The sequence below is a fragment of the Oncorhynchus kisutch genome, linkage group LG21 (genome assembly GCF_002021735.2).
Source record: "Oncorhynchus kisutch isolate 150728-3 linkage group LG21, Okis_V2, whole genome shotgun sequence".
Taxonomy (NCBI): domain Eukaryota; kingdom Metazoa; phylum Chordata; class Actinopteri; order Salmoniformes; family Salmonidae; genus Oncorhynchus; species Oncorhynchus kisutch.
Window position 1 is genome coordinate 2964862 of NC_034194.2, and position 7292 is coordinate 2972153.

A 7292-nucleotide genomic window follows, 5' to 3' on the forward strand; every position below is an offset into this window, starting at 1 on the left:
TTGTTGTTTTTGTATTGTTCGTTTTCGTTTTCATTAAACGAACTAACCACGCTGCATTTTGGTCTGACTCTCCTTCAACGGAAGAAAGCCGTAACATATATACGATGTGAGCAAATGAGGTGAGATAAGGGAAGTAAAGGCAAAAAATGGCCATGGTGGCAAAGTAAATACAATATAGCAAGTAAAACACTGGAATGGTAGATTTGCAATGGAAGAATGTGCAAAGTAGAAATAAAAATAATGGGGCGCAAAGGAGCAAAATAAATCAATTAATGAAATACAGTAGGGAAAGAGGTAGTTGTTTGGGCTAAATTATAGGTGGGCTATGTACAGGTGCAGTAATCTGTGAGCTGCTCTGACAGTTGGTGCTTAAAGCTAGTGAGGGAGATAAGTGTTTCCAGTTTCAGAGATTTTTGTAGTTCGTTCCAGTCATTGGCAGCAGAGAACTGGAAGGAGAGGCGGCCAAAGAAATAATTGGTTTTGGGGGTGACTAGAGAGATATACCTGCTGGAGCGTGTGCTACAGGTGGGAGATGCTATGGTGACCAGCGAGCTGAGATAAGGGGGGACTTTACCTAGCAGGGTCTTGTAGATAACAACATTGACGAATACGCCGATTCGGTGTGCGAGTTCATTAGAACGTGCATTGAAGATGTCGTTCCCATAGCAACGATTAAAACATTCCCTAACCAGAAACCGTGGATTGATGGCAGCATTCGCATGAAACTGAAAGCGCGAACCACTTCTTTTAATCAGGGCAAGGTGACTGGTAACATGACCGAATACAAACAGTGCAGCTATTCCCTCCGCAAGGCTATCAAACAAGCTAAGCGTCAGTATAGAGACAAAGTAGAATCTCAATTCAAGGCTCAGACGCAAGAGGTATGTGGCAGGGTCTACAGTCAATCACGGACTACAAGAAGAAAACCAGCCCAGTCACGGACCAGGATGTCTTGCTCCCAGGCAGACTAAATAACTTTTTTGCCCGCTTTGAGGACAATACAGTGCCACTGACACGGCCTGCAACGAAAACATGCAGACTCTCCTTCACTGCAGCCGAGCTGAGTAAAACATTTAAACGTGTTAACCCTCGCAAGGCTGCAGGCCCAGACGGCATCCCCAGCCGCGCCCTCAGAGCATGCGCAGACCAGCTGGCCGGTGTGTTCACGGACATATTCAATCAATCCCTATACCAGTCTGCTGTTCCCACATGCTTCAAGAGGGCCACCATTGTTCCTGTTCCCAAGAAAGCTAAGGTAACTGAGCTAAACGACTACCGCCCCGTAGCACTCACTTCCGTCATCATGAAGTGCTTTGAGAGACTAGTCAAGGACCATATCACCTCCACCCTACCTGACACCCTAGACCCACTCCAATTTGCTTACCGCCCAAATAGGTCCACAGACGATGCAATCTCAACCACACTGCCCTAACCCATCTGGACAAGAGGAATACCTATGTGAGAATGCTGTTCATCGACTACAGCTCGGCATTCACCACCATAGTACCCTCCAAGCTCGTCATCAAGCTCGAGACCCTGGGTCTCGACCCCGCCCTGTGCAACTGGGTACTGGACTTCCTGACGGGCCGCCCCCAGGTGGTGAGGGTAGGCAACAACATCTCCACCCCGCTGATCCTCAACACTGGGGCCCCACAAGGGTGCGTTCTGAGCCCTCTCCTGTACTCCCTGTTCACCCACGACTGCGTGGCCACGCACGCCTCCAACTCAATCATCAAGTTTGCGGACGACACAACAGTGGTAGGCTTGATCACCAACAACGACGAGACGGCCTACAGGGAGGAGGTGAGGGCCCTCGGAGTGTGGTGTCAGGAAAATAACCTCACACTCAACGTCAACAAAACTAAGGAGATGATTGTGGACTTCAGGAAACAGCAGAGGGAACACCCCCCTATCCACATCGATGGAACAGTAGTGGAGAGGGTAGTAAGTTTTAAGTTCCTCGGCATACACATCACAGACAAACTGAATTGGTCCACTCACACAGACAGCATCGTGAAGAAGGCGCAGCAGCGCCTCTTCAACCTCAGGAGGCTGAAGAAATTCGGCTTGTCACCAAAAGCACTCACAAACTTCTACAGATGCACAATCGAGAGCATCCTGGCGGGCTGTATCACCGCCTGGTACGGCAACTGCTCCGCCCACAACCGGAAGGCTCTCCAGAGGGTAGTGAGGTCTGCACAACGCATCACCGGGGGCAAACTACCTGCACTCCAGGACACCTACACCACCCGATGTTACAGGAAGGCCATAAAGATCATCAAGGACAACAACCACCCAAGCCACTGCCTGTTCACCCCGCTATCATCCAGAAGGCGAGGTCAGTACAGGTGCATCAAAGCTGGGACCGGAGACTGAAAAACAGCTTCTATCTCAAGGCCATCAGACTGTTAAACAGCCACCACTAACATTGAGTGGCTGCTGCCAACACACTGACTCAACTCCAGCCACTTTAATAATGGGAATTGATGGGAAATGATGTAAAATATATCACTAGCCACTTTAAACAATGCTACCTAATATAATGTTTACATACCCTACATTATTCATCTCATATGTATACGTATATACTGTACTCTATATCATCTACTGCATCCTTATGTAATACATGTATCACTAGCCACTTTAACTATGCCACCTTGTTTACATACTCATCTCACATGTATATACTGTACTCGATACCATCTACTGTATCTTGCCTAAGCTGCTCTGTACCATCACTCATTCATATATCTTTATGTACGTATTCTTTATCCCCTTAGACTGTGTATAAGACAGTAGTTTTTTTTTTGAATTTTTAGTTAGATTACTTGTTGGATTATTACTGCATTGTCGGAACTAGAAGCACAAGCATTTCGCTACTCTCGCATTAACATCTGCTAACCATGTGTATGTGACAAATAAATTTGATTTGATTTAGATGACATGGAGCCAGTGGGTTTGGCGACCAGTATGAAGCGAGGGCCAGCCAACGAGAGCGTACAGGTCGCAATGGTGGGTAGTATATGGGGCTTTGGTGACAAAACGGATTGCACCGTGATAGACTGCATCCAATTTGTTGAGTATGGTATTGGAGGCTATTTTATAAATGACATGGCCAAAGTCGAGGATTGGTAGGATGGTCAGTTTTACAATGTGTTTGGCAACATGAGTGAAGGATGCTTTGTTGCGAAATAGGAAGCCAATTCTAGATTTAACTTTGGATTGGAGATGTTTGATATGGGTCTGGAAGGAGAGTTTACAGTCTAACCAGACACCTAAGTATTTGTAGTTGTCCACGTATTCTAAGTCAGAGCCGTCCAGAGTAGTGATGTTGGACAGGCGGGCAGGTGCAGGTAGCGATCGGTTGAAGAGCATGCATTTAGTTTTACTTGTATTTAAGAGCAATTGGAGGCCACGGAAGGAGAGTTGTATGGCATTGAAGCTTGCCTGGAGGGTTGTTAACACAGTGTCCAAAGAAGGGCCAGAAGTATACAGAATGGTGTCGTCTGCGTAGAGGTGGATCAGAGACTCACCAGCAGCAAGAGTGACCTCATTGATGTATACAGAGAAGAGAGTCGGTCCAAGAATTGAACCCTGTGGTACCCCCATAGAGACTGCCAGAGGTCCGGACAGCAGACCCTCCGATTTGACACACTGAACTCTATCAGAGAAGTAGTTGGTGAACCAGGCGAGGCAATCATTTGAGAAACCAAGGCTGTCGAGTCTGCCGATGAGGATGTGGTGATTGACAGAGTCGAAAGCCTTGGCCAGATCAATGAATACGGCTGCACAGTAATGTTTCTTATCGATGGTGGTTAAGATATCGTTTAGGACCTTGAGCGTGGCTGAGGTGCACCCATGACCAGCTCTGAAACCAGATTGCATAGCAGAGAAGGTACGGTGAGATTCGAAATGGTCGGTAATCTGTTTGTTGACTTGGCTTTCGAAGACCTTAGAAAGGCATGGTAGGATAGATATAGGTCTGTAGCAGTTTGGGTCAAGAGTGCCCCCCCCCCTTTGAAGAGGGGGATGACCGCAGCTGCTTTCCAATCTTTGGGAATCTCAGACGACACGAAAGAGAGGTTGTACAGGCTAGTAATAGGGGTGGCAACAATTTCGGCAGTTAATTTTAGAAAGAAAGGGTCCAGATTGTCTAGCCCGGCTGATTTGTAGGGGTCCAGATTTTGCAGCTCTTTCAGAACATCAGCTGAATGGATTTGGGAGAAGAAGAAATGGGGAAGGCTTGGGCGAGTTGCTGTGGGGGGTGCAGTGCTGTTGACCGGGGTAGGAGTAGGGGAAAGCATGGCCAGCCGTAGAAAAATGCTTATTGAAATTCTCAATTATGGTGGATTTATCAGTGGTGACAGTGTTTCCTATCTTCAGTGCAGTGGGCAGCTGGGAGGAGGTGTTCTTATTCTCCATGGACTTTACAGTGTCCCAGAACTTTTTTAGTTAGTGTTGCAGGAAGCAAATTTCTGCTTGAAAAAGCTAGCCTTAGCTTTTCTAACTGCCTGTGTATAATGGTTTCTAGCTTCCCTGAACAGCTGCATATCACGGGGGCTGTTCGATGCTAATGCAGAACGCCATAGGATGTTTTTGTGTTGGTTAAGGGCAGTCAGGTCTGGGGAGAACCAAGGGCTATATCTGTTCCTGGTTCTAAATTTCTTGAATGGGGCATGTTTATTTAAGATGGTTAGGAAGGTATTTAAAAAAAATATCCAGGCATCCTCTACTGACGGGATGAGATCAATACCCTTCTAGGATACCCCGGCCAGGTCGATTAGAAAGGCCTGCTCGCTGAAGTGTTTCAGGGAGCGTTTGACAGTGATGAGTGGAGGTCGTTTGACCGCTGACCCATTACGGATGCAGGCAGTGATCGCTGAGATCTTGGTTGAAGACAGCAGAGGTGTATTTAGAGGGCAAGTTGGTTAGGATGATATCTATGAGGGTGCCCGTGTTTAAGGCTTTGGGGAGGTACCTGGTAGGTTCATTGATAATTTGTGTGAGATTGAGGGCATCAAGTTTAGATTGTAGGATGGCTGGGGTGTTAAGCATGTTCCAGTTTAGGTCACCTAGCAGCACGAGCTCTGAAGATAGATGGGGGGCAATCAGTTCACATATGGAGTCCAGAGCACAGCTGGGGGCAGATGGTGGTCTATAACATGCGGCAATGGTGAGAGACTTGTTTTTAGAGAGGTGTATTTTTAAAAGTAGAAGTTCAAATTGTTTGGGTACAGACCTGGATAGTAGGACAGAACTCTGCAGGCTATCTTTGCAGTAGATTGCAACACCGCCCCCTTTTGGCAGTTCTATCTTGTCTGAAAATGTTGTAGTTTGGGATTAAAATTTCTGAATTTTTGGTGGTCTTCCTAAGCCAGGATTCAGACACAGCTAGAACATCCGGGTTGGCAGAGTGTCCTAAAGCAGTGAATAGAACAAACTTAGGGAGGAGGCTTCTAATGTTAACATGCATGAAACCAAGGCTATTACGGTTACAGAAGTCGTCAAAAGAGAGCGCCTGGGGAATAGGAGTGGAGCTAGGCACTGCAGGGCCTGGATTCACCTCTTCATCGCCAGAGGAACAGAGGAGGAGTAAAATAAGGGTACGGCTAAAAGCAATAAGAATTGGTCGTCTAGAACGTCTGGAACAGAGACTAAAGGAGGTTTCTGGGGGCGATAAAATAGCATCAAGGTATAATGTACAGACAAAGGTATGGTAGGATGTGAATACAGTGGGGGTAAACCTAGGTATTGAGTGATGAAGAAAGAGATATTGTCTCTAGAAACATAATTGAAACCAGGAGATGTCATTGCATGTGTGGGTGGTGGAACTAATAGGTTGGATAAGGTATAGTGAGCAGGACTAGAGGCTCTACAGTGAAATAAGCCAATAAACACTAACCAGAACAGCAATGGACAAGGCATATTGACATTAAGGAGAGGCATGCTTAGTCGAGTGATCAAAAGGGTCCAGTGAGTAGAGAGGTTGGTTGGGGGTCACGGCGATTTAGACAGCTAGCCAGGCCATCGGTAGCAAGCTAGCATAGGATGGAGGTCTGTTATTAGCCACCTCCTGCGCTCCGTCAGTAGATTAGTGGGGTTCCGTGTGGTAGAGGGGATTAATCCAAATCACACAAAAAAAAAACAATAGATATAGTTATAGAGGCCCAAGAAGAAAAAAAATATTAATAATAATAAAAATAAATAAATTGTCCGATTGTCTATTCAGATAGCAGCCGATAAAACAGCTAACGGTTAGCGGGCCGCAGATGGGCGTTCAGGTAACGTCGCGACGGAGGAGCCAGCCGGATAACTCCTTCGGGTAGATAACGTCGGCAGTCCAGTTGTGAAGGCCCGGTGGGGCTCCGCGTAGGCAGTAAAACGGGTCCGGATAGGCGATTGTAGCCCAGGAGTGATTGATGGAACTCTTCAGCTGGCTAGCTCCGGAATAATTGATGTTTGCTCCGGAATCAACAAAAGCCGATAGTCACACGGATAGCAGCTAGCTAGTTGTGAGATCCGGGTATGAATGTCCAGAGAGCAGTCGAAATCCAGGGACATGGAGAGAAAAATTGGTCCGGTAGGTTCCATTCCGAGCTGCGCCGTACAAAACTGGCGATAGATTTTCGAGCTAAAGGATAGCTGATGACCACAAACCGTGGTTAGCTGAATACTAACGATTAGCCAGTAAAGAAGCTAACTAGCTTTTGATTAGCTTCTGGATTAGCTTCTGGCTAGCTCCTGGCTAGCTTCTGGCTAGTTTCTGGCTAGCTTCTTGGAGGATTACAGATTTGAGTTAAATAATACTTTTTTTATAAATATAAATTGGTGAGGCGGGTTGCAGGAGAGTTTTTTGGAGATGAGTTTATGGAAAATTAAAAAATATATATAAAAAGGTATGTGAAAAAAAGTTGTAAATATATATATATATACGGGACAAGACAAGGACAAAAGACGTCTGAACTGCTATGCCATCTTGGAAAAGATGTGAATTAACGTTTTTTTATATATATTTTTGACCAGCCCACCTTAATAGAAGATGGTCCGGCCCTTCTGGCATTTGCCAGAATTGCCAGACCGCCAATGTTTGAAAATGGTTTTCGCAAATCGAAATCAATGCACTGTATTGTGACGTTTTATTGATAACGGCCTATGCAGCAAACTAATAAAAATCATTGTAATAAATGACTTGCACTGGCAGCCTTTTGGCTCTGCAAGCATCTTCCTTCCTTTAAAAAAAATGATCTTCCTTCCTTTTTCCCCCCTGTTGGTAAAAACTACACGGCGAGTTC